Source organism: Vigna unguiculata, chromosome 7 (assembly GCF_004118075.2).
Source record: "Vigna unguiculata cultivar IT97K-499-35 chromosome 7, ASM411807v1, whole genome shotgun sequence".
NCBI lineage: Eukaryota > Viridiplantae > Streptophyta > Magnoliopsida > Fabales > Fabaceae > Vigna > Vigna unguiculata.
Window position 1 is genome coordinate 28,915,445 of NC_040285.1, and position 13,118 is coordinate 28,928,562.

Here is a 13,118-nt window from a genome sequence, read left to right on the forward strand (position 1 = left end):
AGACAAATGGACATAGATTCATGGCGTAAGATTGCACTCTGCACAAGGCACCAGGGACCTTAAGATTTCTGAACAATTTTTTGGTAAACTAAACGATGTTTGTCATTTCTTATGCATTATAAGTATCACTGTTTCATTTCTATTTCTCTTCTTCTAATTCTGATGACTGATGACAGGTGGTAGCCGCAGCATGCAACGAGTATTTATGGCTGGACCTCAAAGACGTGTTGATTTTTGTTTTAATTTCGATCTTCAAGATTTGTAAGATGAATAATAAAAGCGAATACAGAAGAGATAATTACAACAAAAGATGTTGGATAAAAGAAAAAAAGAAGACAGAAATTCACTCCTTGTGTAGATGTGTTATCTCTCTTTGTAAATAATATGATCAAAGTAAAAAGTAAGAGACTTTTAAAATAGAAATCTAATAAAATTATTCAAGCGATTGAAATAAATAATTAATTTTTGTTTTAATGTCAAGAAATGTTTACCGTCTTGTTGTGTTTCTCAACGTCATGCTATCTAAAATCTAACAAAAACACAAATAACTACAAAAAGATACATATAAGAACATTAAAATACATTTAAAGAAAAATAAATATATACAAACTTCCTTCATTAACTCAAGTACTAATATTCTTATATTTTAATAATGCATTTCACATATATGAAAGCATTGTAATATATAAACTGAATCATAAAAATTAGATCTTTATTATCCACACAAAGAATCAATTAGAGTGATACGATGAGTTATTCATAGATTCTTTGTAACATCTCATTTAATAGTTTTTACACTACTAAAACTAAACAAAACATCATATCATGATAAAACAAAACAGATTATGAAAAGAAGTCAATATAAAGTATTAATATAGTCTTCCAAAATAACTATAATAATACTAACTATATTTACAACATGGTCAAGAAAAATAAAGTTAAAAGAGAGTTCCAACTTTATAACAAAACATACAAACTATACTACTATCAGTAGATCCTACTCCGCCTTCTCAACTCCTATCCAAGAGGGGAGTATAATTTAGTAATTCAACAACAATCACTAAAGTACAATAACACAAAAAAACAGTTGACACTTGACTCAATTATCCAGATCTATGTAAGTGGCATTGGACCTAGGGATGACAACGGGTCGGGTTGGACACGGATAGTGCCTACTCGCAACTCGACCTGCAACAAAAAAATTTGCCCGCTACCTGTGCGGGTACCCGTTTAAAAAATATCCACGGGTATTTTAAAATCCGTGGATACCCACAAATATTTAAAAAATATATTTTATAAATATTTGAAATTAAATTTAAATAAAATTACAAAAAAAAAGTAAAATTAAATATAAATTAAATTTTAATTTTAATATAATATAATATAATATAATATTTTTAATTTTAATTTTAATTTTAATTTAATTTAATTTAATAAAGCAATTTTAATTTTAATTTTTTTACGGGTAACGGGTACCCTCGAGTACGGATAGGATGATATTCGCACCCTACCCGTTTATAAGCGGGTATTAAAATACCCGCTACCTGATACCCACGGATACCAACTATCCGTCACGAATTTTTTCCGCGAGTACCCACGGTATGAGTAATTTTTCCATCCCTAATTAGACCTCATGGTGGCAAGCATTTGTGTGTGGTTTTCAAACTCTGCAGAGTCTAGCCTTAAGGGGTTATCACCCAACTACTCACAAGGTAAGTCCCATTCTCGTCTAGGAGTCCAAAGACTAGGACCTTCTACTACTCTTCACGACATAATCCATTCTGCTCTATCTGAGCGTGAATGAGATTATTGAAGTTTCAGGATACCTCCATAGTGAGTCCTCATGCCCTTACATACACTAAACATACATTTTAGAATTTTCCCTTGGAATTCTAGATCAACCACCTTTCTCATATTTCAAATTCACACATTAATACTGTGCATATCGTCAAACACCATTTCAAGCATATCATTCTCTCAATTCATGGTTTAACATTTAAGGTACACATTCATTCATAATAATCAGAGAATTAAACACATTCATTCTCTCGCCCTCTCGCCTAAGCAATCCCTTCTCGCCCGAACAATTGAACCAAAACAAAGAACAATTGAAAACTCTACGAATTCTCGCTTAGACTAGATCCTCTCACTCAGGCGAGACTTTCTCTCGCTCAAGTGACAGATCTTCGCCTAGGCGACAACACGAATAGAGGGCGATGATGAGTTTTTGATATTTTTGCTCAGGCGAGAGTCGCTCACTCAGACAAAAACATTAGATTTTCATCCTGTTCTCACATGCAAAACCAGAAATTCGTGAATAAACCCATCCCAAGCATTACCATCCGATTTAAACATCAATACAACACATCAATCATGAATACACATCCATCAGGAATAGTTTCTATGCAAATTTAAAGAAAACAATTTAGTTTCCCTTACCTCTAGACAACACTGGCTTGTAAAGAAGAAAACCCCTAACAGAAAGGGTACCACAACCGTCTAAATTCAACTTAGAAAGGGATGAAATTCTAGAAATTGGGAACTAAGGGGAATTGGGAACTGAAATTAACTTACGCGGAGGAGAAGGATGCTCAACTTGAAGGGAGGATTCTGTACTGGCTCCAAGCCTACCTACTGCACTAAGAAAAGAGGGATGATTTCAGATGGTGGACAAGTGCTCAAGCTTTTTGAGAGAGGAAATGAGGGAGCAGAGAGAAGGATTGGAAAGTGAGAGTGACTAGGAGTGAGACTGGTTTTGAATGTTTCAGGCAAAAGAGAAAAAGAAAAAGGGTTCTCACATTCTTCATTTAAACTATTAAAGAAAAGGTAATACTATAAAAAAAACTCTTTTCAATCCATTATATTCAAATACATAACTTATAATGGGTTTTAATGTAAACCATACATATCATGATAGACAAGAATTAATGTGGTGAATACATATCATGATAAACAAGAATTAATGTGGTGAAGGGATTTAAGGAATGTAGATGGGAAAGGTAAACAAGGTAGTTGGTTTGATGAGAATAGAATTTAGAGGACATGTTCAACAATAAGAACAAGGTCTTGAGAAAGTGTGTGATGTGGAAAAACTCCTCTAATGTTTAATGCTTAAATGCAAAAGACAAGAAGTTATGCCTAAGGAAGTTAGGAAGATGGATAAATGATAAGTGAGACTGAATCACATACCGGAGAAAATAATGGTTTGAGTGAAAAAAACCACTTGTACAAGAACTAACTTATATCCTATTACAAAATTCAGTGAAAAGAAACATTATGAATGAAATGGAGAGATATAGAGAAATTTATGATAATGTGACAGTTAAATATCGGTTATGAAGAATTGAGAGACGCAGGAAGTACAATTCTGTTTTATACTATATTCATACAAAATGAATATACAAAATACTCATGAATAATTAACATTATTCATATAATAAATAATGTTAATTATTAAACTAATATTCACCATCAAGTGAGACAAGAGATAATTATTTTTTTTGTTGTCCCTCAAGAACAAGAGAGAACATATGAGAAATAAGAAAAAAACTTGATATAATATGTAAAAAACTCAAAAGACAATAAAAAATAAAATAAAATAATCATAATAAATTTTTTTATTCTTTATTATATTTGATTTGTGTATTTTTTATTTATCGGTATTAGTTGTGTTTTATAAAAAAAATAAAAAATATTTAATTTAATTCTCATCAATTCTTCATATACTATATATAATTTAAATTTTTTTTACTACATATAATATTAAACAATTTTAAAATTTTTATCATTATATATAACTTAAAAAAATTTAGAATTTTTTGCTACATAAAATTTAAAACATTCAATTTTTTTAGGGACCATAACCCTACCTACACCTCTTATTATCTATATTCGTACTATCGTGATCATTACAATAATATAAAAATATATGAACAAAATAAAGAAGTATTCATATTTATCAGTCAAAATTACATATTATTAAAAAAATACTACCTATGAAATCAAATTTAGGTCCCGAAATCATATAATATATCTTAATACCTTATTATCCTCGTCTAAAAAAAAGTTTATCTTTAATTAAATATACCAAATTAATGGTTTTTTATTAACATGAAAAATTTGTACAAATCTGTTCAAAGATAAATAAATCATAAAAAAATAGGGTAACCTATTTAGTTAAACAATACTTTTTGAAAAGGTACTTTTCTACTAACTCCTCCATTAATAACTGATACAAATTGATTGTCTAACCATAAATAACCATTGGATATGTATGAAATTAATATATTTCTTTAAAAGATTTTTCTTTAAATAAAAAATAAATCTTTTATTATTTATTTGTATTTTAGAATAATAAAGTATTTAAAAATTGTTTATTTAGGTCCATTAACAATATTCCTAGATTTTTTTTTTCATATTTAAGATTACATATTTATTTGTTGATTGATATTTTTAGTATTTATTTTAATCCAATCATTGGATCTTAACTTTTATATATATATATATATATATATATATATATATATATATATATATATATATATATAATCTAACTATTTATTGATGCTGGTAATAATCAATAATTTTTTAAAAATTTAAAAATTAAATAAATTAAAAAAGATAATAAAAACTTTAATTAAGAAAATAAGTCATATGTTGAAAGTCTTATGTTGACTAGAAATAAGACAATTTTATAATAATGGTGGGTGCAAACCTCACCTTATAAGCCGGTTTTATAGTATATAAGTAGGTGCAAACCTCACATTACAAGCCGATTTTATAGTATATAAAGTGGGTGCAAATCTCACTTTACAAGCCGGTCTTGTGGGGTTGCGTTAGGCTTAGAAGTCAACTTCTTAACATGATATTAAAGTCATTGGACCACCCATTGTGAGGGGATGTGTTGGAAGTCTCACATCAACTAGAGACAAGACAATTTCATAGTATATAAGTGAGTGTAAACTTCACCTTACAAGACGGTTTTGTAGGGTTGAGTTTGGACCACCCATTAATTTCTAGTTCCACGCACGAGATGTATATACCTCGGGCGTGAGAGGGTGTGTTGGAAGTCTCACAGCTTGAAAAGGTGTATTGGAAGTCCCACATATCGACTAGAGATAATACAATTTCATAGTATATAATAGGTGCAAACCTCACCTTACAAGCTCGATTTTGTAGAGTTGAATTTGAATCACCCATTAATTTTTAATCACAGGATACATATACCTCGACGTGAGAGGATGTGTTGAAAGTCTGAGGTCAATAACAAAGAAATGTTTGACCAACATAATATTAAACACAAAACAAACAAGTAAATAGAAAAAAACAATGAGATAAGTTTTTATGGAAATAATTCTTAACATACATAGAAACATTAATTTCTATCCATTTATTCAAAGTTTAGAAAAATGTTTCTATATAATCTAACTTAGAAGAGAACCAAATTATTTAACGTGAAACTAAAATAGTAAAAAACTATTTTTCCCCCTCTGTATATGTCTTCTGTGAGGTTATTGACTAACATACTAATATCAATTTTGAATGCTTGAGATCGAGATGTATAGGAGAAAAAACTATTTAATTTTATCTCTCATAATCCTGGCTTAATTATGAGTATTTGTATATATAATGATTATATTTGCACCACTGTTTTATGTTTATTTATTTTTTATTTATCAACTTTTTCTATTTCATAAATAAAATTGCAGGTATTGAATTTGATTATCCAAGGTATCTATGGAAAGAGTAGAAAATTTTCTTCATTTTTTTCTCTCGTAACTATGGTTAAATTCAAGGTATTTTTAGGTTAAAAAAATAATTAAAAATCTCTAAGTTGGTGCATTAGTTGTCTTCAACTTATTTATAACTTACCTAGACTCACAAGTAAAAACAATTTTTTTCTTTCTATAAAAACAAAGTATTTCCTAATTTCTTTTATGTTCTCGATGATCTTTGTTATCATTTAAAAAAAATGGTTTTGGTTATTTTAGTTTTATTTTTTGGTAAGTTATTATTTTTTTACTCAATATTTTTCATTAATTTTTAAATTAATAAAAAAATTGGATGTTCATCATTTTTTCTTTTTAAAAAGTACGAGCACTTAGTGTTATAATCTTATTATAGTAAAATATAAATATAGGCACATTAACTTTATTCAAGTTTTAATATAAAAATAAAACTTGTATCGATGGAAAATCGTGTATTATTGATAATCAATATTAGTCGGTAGTAGAAAAAAAAATCTATCAATAATTTTAGTTTATCAACGGATTACTGACTCTCAAAACTCATTTTTAAAATGATAAATTTTATTTATATACTGTGAAATTTGTCAGTAATAACTAATGATCGCAAAATTATTAGTTAATAATTGTTAACAAATTTTGACTGTCACTAAAATTTGTCAATAAATGTTGAATCTTCTTCCTCTCTTTTTTTTTTTGTTTTTTTCTTCTTTTACCTCCTTCTTTTCTCCTCATTCTCCTCCTCACCACGCCTCTAACAATGTTATCATTGTCGTCGCCAATGGCGGAGCATAGAAGGAGTTGGGAGGAGCCATGGCCTCCCCAAAGATTTTTGAATTTTTTTTTAAATATATATATTTTTTAAATTTTTTAAATTTTTTAAATTTTTTAAAATTTTTAAAATTATAAGTAGTATATTTTATAAATGGATGAAAACTTTTTATTTCTTTTATAAAATACAACCAATTAATGTTAATAGATAATAAAACATAAAATTTAATATATAAAGAATAAAAATATTTAGGTTTAATTAATCTTTTCGTCACTATTTTCATCTAAAAATATCAAGTTGGTTCTCAAGTTTTTTCTAGTCTTAATTTGGTTATGACTTTTGAAAAATTGATGCAATTTGGTTATTCTCATTAAATTTGTTAAAGTGGAACAAGGATTTCATCAAGAATGATAGTGAGAGTATGTTAATTATACCAACAAAACAAACTATCTTTATTTGCAACTTTAAGTTTAATGAAAAAATATTGATTTGTTTCAAGAAATTTAATAAAAATAACCAAATTGCACCCTTTTTTCAAAATTCAGAACCAAATTGAAACTAAACAAAATTGGAGGACCAACTTAAAATATTTGACCTAAAAAATAATAATAAAAATAATAATTAAACCAAATATTTATTAAGATATGTTTTATGTCATTTCTTGTTGTCTTGTTAGTTTTACAAAAATTGTACTTATCTCTCACTCTCATATTTTATTTTTTAAGAAAAAAGTAATTATTTTTTCTCTCATTTCTCATTTGTCTTATTTCTTTTTCGAAGAAAAGAAAAATAATTCTCTTTTATTTTACTTAATAATGAAATATTAATTTAATAGCTAACATTGTTTTTTTTATCTCATGAGCCTTTGGTATATTCATTTTTTATGAATATAAAAGAAAAAACAATGTATTATGTGTTTTTCATAACCGAATTTTAATTGTTACTTAACTATACTATATTTTTTCTTTAATATTTACACTTCTCAATTTTTTTAGTAAGGTATGATAAATTATTTTTAATATTATTTTAAAAATAGGTATATTGATGAAGAATAAAAGAATATATTCATTATTCAAAAATGATAAAAGTGAAATTATTCGTGAAGATGAAAACAAGATATATTATATTTTTCACAGCATTAAACTAAAGATCAAATTATTCAGTTAGAAGAACCAATTTTTAAAACATTATACTAATGATCCAATAATTTAATGATGAAAGAATTATACTATTTGGCCCCTCCAAAACTTGTGGTTAAGATCCGCCGCTGGTCGTCGCGTATGTTATTGTTGCATCCAACTCCTCATCTTCCTCTTCCTCTTCCTCTTCATTTTCCTCCTCCTCTTCCTCTTTCTCCTTCTCCTCTAACTCTAGTTGTCACCGTCGTCAAGTCGTTGTGCCTTCGCCGCCTCTCCTCTTCCTCTTCCTCTTCCTTCTCTCCTTCCTTCTTCTCCTCCAACTTCGGTCACCATTGTCGTCAAGTCGCTATCATCATTGCACCTCCACAATCAATGCGCATTCACCACCGTCACGCCTTGTCCTCCTCTTTCTATTTCTTTTCCTCCTTTTATTCTTCTTATGTTCTTCTTCTCACTCATCTCTCTTTAATATGTAAAAAAATCTCATTATACTTAACAAAAAATTTATTGCTCATTTTATTGATGAATTTATCAATAGATGATTCATCCGTTATTAAATTATGACATTATATAAATATATTATTTAACTATTATTATTATATTTATTAAATTTGTCTACACTTGAACTAAATTTTAACTAATATATAATGCATATTATTCTTAAGAAAGTCTTTCTATTTACATATATTTACATATATAGCCAAAAATTAATTTATATGTAAATTAAATTATTACCAATGCACATTATAGTCTTCCTTCCAATCTTACAATATGTATAAATAGTTTCAAAATTAAAATAAAGGTTTAATTACTTTTTTGTCTCCATTCTCATCTAAAAATGTCAAATTGGTTCTCTAGTTTTTTTTTTGTCTCAATTTGATCTTATTTTTTAAAATTTGATTCAATTTTGTATTTTTTGTTAGATTTCTTGAAATTGATCAAGGATTTCTCATCAAAATTAAAACTAAAATTATGTTAATTATACCAACAAAACAAGTTGTTCTTGTTAATAACTTTTGAATCAATCGATCAAATTGAATCAAAACCAAATTGCATCAATTTTTCAAAAATAAAAATCAAGTTGAGACTAAAAAAATTAGATGACCAAATTGACATTTTTGAACGAAAACAAGAACTAAAAGAGTAATTAAACCTAAAATAAACTTCTTTATAAGTTAAGATTAATTTATATATTATAAAAAATATTTTAAATTAATTTATCTAAATTTAATTTTTAAATAATATATAAACTAATTTAATTTATAAGAAATATTTTTTAAATTTAATTCTTTTTCTATCTTTTTACATCCGACGGACATTGTTTGTTTCCTACTTCAGCAGCAGGTAACAACAACAAATTATTTTAATATTATAAGTAGATACACATTTATTTTGTTTTTAGGCGAGCCATTAACAAACACTTAGAAAATTATAAACAAATAGAAGTGATTAAGGAAACCAAAGACAATATTTTAGGTAAATAATCCGATAACCATTAGTGGTGAGTACATAGATGTTAGAATGCATGCAGAAGCACGTGTAAAGATTCCATGACAGAGTGAGAGTAATGAATTTGGGGAGTCTACAGAGGTAGAAGAGGAGTTGCTCTGTGCAGTGGAAGAGACAAAGGAACTTGTTTCAGTGGGTTTTTGAGTGTGGATGACGTTGGAAGGATACTACACTATGACTATCTATGTATGACTATGTTGCTCCCACCAACACAGTATTTCCCCAAATACGTTTCTTTAAGTTTCCTAATGGCTCTTTTCGTGAATACCAAATTTAAAGACAACAATTTGGCCATTATGGGAGGTTGAAAATTACTTTCGTGGGTGGGTTACTGCTGGCAAATTCACCCTTTTAGGTTTAGGAAACACTATCAATACTCTGCAGTTTTTTTACATTTTTAGGCACACCTGGGCCTTGCATATCTCGTGGCCACACAACAACATTCGCCTTCTGGGACTGTCTTCGGTGCTTTTTCAAAATACATGGTCCCAAAAAGCACACGTGACACAATCCTCTTTTGTATAAACTAGTATACTATGATAGGTTTTTTTAATTTCGGCTCAACATTTATGTGAAGAGTGAGTTTAGTAATAAACCATAATAGTGCATTGAAATTTTGCAATATATGACTGAAAAAAATTCACCCAAATGATCTTAATTTTAAAATAAAAATTACTCTCTTAAGATCAATGTCGATCTGTATAGCATTAACTAAGGAGTGATTTAAATTGGTCGGTTTTGAATGAAGTGCAGAGTTTATTGTAATTAAAAGAATATAGTGCGTTTTACAGTGGGCCACTGATTCTCCTTTCACCTTTTTGTTGCAGGTTTTAATCCATATCTAGTGCTTGACCATATATGGCTTGGTATTAAATTGAGTAATTCTGAGGCATGTGTGTAATCCATTATCCGCATGGGCATTGACTAGATAGCGTCATCCTGCAACATACGGTGGCAAGCATAACTTCATATGCACGTAGCAGAATCAGTGCTTAAAATAGCCAAGGAAAATGGTCTCCATGAGATACCATAATCAATGTCCCCTCTTTCTCCTCAATCTTTTATTACTTAAAAATCAATCATCCTCTTCATAAACTTACTAAATCTGCACGCCATACATATGCAATTGCTTTACAACCTAATATTTTTTTAAATCTTGATAGAGTCGTGATTCATGAGGGTTAGATGACTTTGGTGCAAGTAGGAACTGCATCATGTGCATTTATGAAACATTGTAACCGCACTCAGTTTTCACGACACTTCCAAATCTATGTTTTGTCTATGACTCATCGTGGCTTGTTAGGTATCGATTTGGGTGACATGAATATGGCTTTCGTCACAAGGTAAGTAATTAACAATTGACACCATCAAATGTTAATCAAATGCAAAAATATATGTCATCTTTTTTTCATGATGAAATTAGTTGTATATCCATTTGTCAATGTGATAGATAGGTTTTTTTATTGCAGAAAGCACTTGTAGTGACACATTTTGTCTTCTTGCATCAGTCACATAAAATAGTAATTAAGCTGCCATTGATGAAACTTATGAGTTGACCCTACCATTATCATTTATTATTATATTATAACCTAGCATGCATGCTTTATGATAATAAAATTAGAATTGTGATGCAGTTGCTATCACTTTCTGTTATTTTTCCAATGTCAACATATATGCAGTTGCCTATCTCTCATTTCTGATTCATTTTGTAATATGGACAAAGAAAGCAAAAGATTATTTGCTAAAATGAAATGTGAATTAAAATCGTGTTGCCCAGTGCAGAAAAGAGGTGGTGCAATGAAAATTATATTTTCATAAAGTTTGAAGCCATTGTGTGAAAACTAAAAAGAACATGAAAAATGTTGAATTGGGGTGAATAATTTTTTTATCATTTACTGACAAATAGTAGCAGAGTAGACATTAGGCGCATACAGATCACACCATAAATACCTTTGACAAAAAGCACAACATTGTTAATTGGATCCATTATCTCCACATGCTCATGAAGATGAAGAGAAAAAAAATCAATGTGACATGATTCTTGTAAAATAATTAACCCTGCAGTAAGAAAGTTAACAGGCAGCTCACAAGTGCATTATTCATTCATTTTCTACACATCACCGCTCCACCAAGTAGGGTTAAAAAAAAGGGAAAAGGATTGGTTACTTTTGTTATTATAAGTAATAACAAAATCTGAGAAGAGGGTATAGTTAGAGCATGAGTGAAGGTGGAACCAAAAACCTAATGAAAAAGACATTTAACATTATTCTTCCATTACATTCCCCATCCGCAATTCAAGTTTGCAAGTTATTGTACTTGTACTACTTTTTGGTCAACCTGTCCAATCATCATGGGGACACATGAAAAAATCAATCAGGATCCGTGTCAATTGAATCTATTTCTTTGCAAATCTTTAAGCTTTTCTGTCTATTTTCTTTCCTCTTGCTATTTCCTTTTCAAACACTGACTGCTAAAAGCTTAAACTCCAAAATTTTGTTGCCCTTGTCACTGTGGAATGCCTTTCAACACCTTTAAAGCACTTCATTTGGAGCACCAATTTTTTAGCTTTACTACACTCATATTGATTATTATAATCTCATGGAGTTTATGTGGACCACAAGATGTGTGCAACTATTGCTTTCCTTTTCATAGAACAAACAAAAACATAAATACCACGTCAACCGATTAATTCTCAAAATTATGATTTAATCAGAAAATGAGATTAGTAGACACAGATTTCACATCGATTAGATATAAGACATATTTACATTATATATAAAGAAATGTAAACTTCTCTTTATAATCCAATTTTAAAATATTAAAAATTTAAAAGTTTATGTTTTAAAATGGTATCAGAATCATCTAATAATTTGAAATATATTTTAACAATATTTATTGTTAATTTGACCTATCACATCAAATAGAAATAAAATAGATTTATAGTATATAAATCAGTGTAAACATCATTTTATAAACTGAATTTATAGAATTAAATTAGCCTTAAAAGGTTAGAATTATCCAAAACTTACATGTGAGAATCATATTTTGATCGTTGGATTTCACATGATGGAGTGAATTAATCCAGTTGTTGATTACATAATGTTGAAGGGCTGTGGTGGGGATTGGAACATTGAATTTCTTCAATGTTTTAGACTAATACGAAAAGGGCAAGACCACTCATCTTTTTGAGTGGAGAATGTATATATAATAGTGACAGAGACACTACCTCTAAGCCAAACCAACATGCCAATTGATAAAGAAAGAAAATAGTGAAAAAGGAATGCTAAGAAGTGAAATGCACAGCATAGTTTTTTGGTATATTCCTATTTGGTGCCAGTATCATAAATCAGATCAAATCTTCTTAACCTAACTCCCTTTTCCAATTCATGATCCCTCCAGGCATTAACTTGACAAAATAAATAAATTTCTCCTTACTCCTGTTCTTTCATTTTATTTCATGTTTTTCTTAATAAAAATTGTAATCTCCTCTCATTTATATTAAACTTTTTGTCATGCTTTATTTACTATTTAACATCATATTTATATATACTTTTACCCTTTCTCTTTTTGTAATAAATTTATAGAATTGAGAAAAAAATAGTTAATGACATCATAAAACTTCTAAAAAGATCCATAAATAATAAATCAATTGTTGCTATAGCTAGGATGTCAACAGGCCGGGTAGGGTACATACAGTAGCTCCCCGTATCCTACCTGCTGGATAAATATCTGTCTCGTACGCATACGTGCAGGTATCCGTTATTTGGATACCCACATATTTTTTTAATATCCACGGATATCCCACGATTATTTACAAAATAACATTTTAATATTTAATAAAAAAATTTAACCATAAATTCAAATAAAAATATAATGCATAACCCTTATAAATTTCAAACAAAGTGAAAATAACTCATTTAAATGGTGTTGAATAATAGTTTACAAATAAATAGA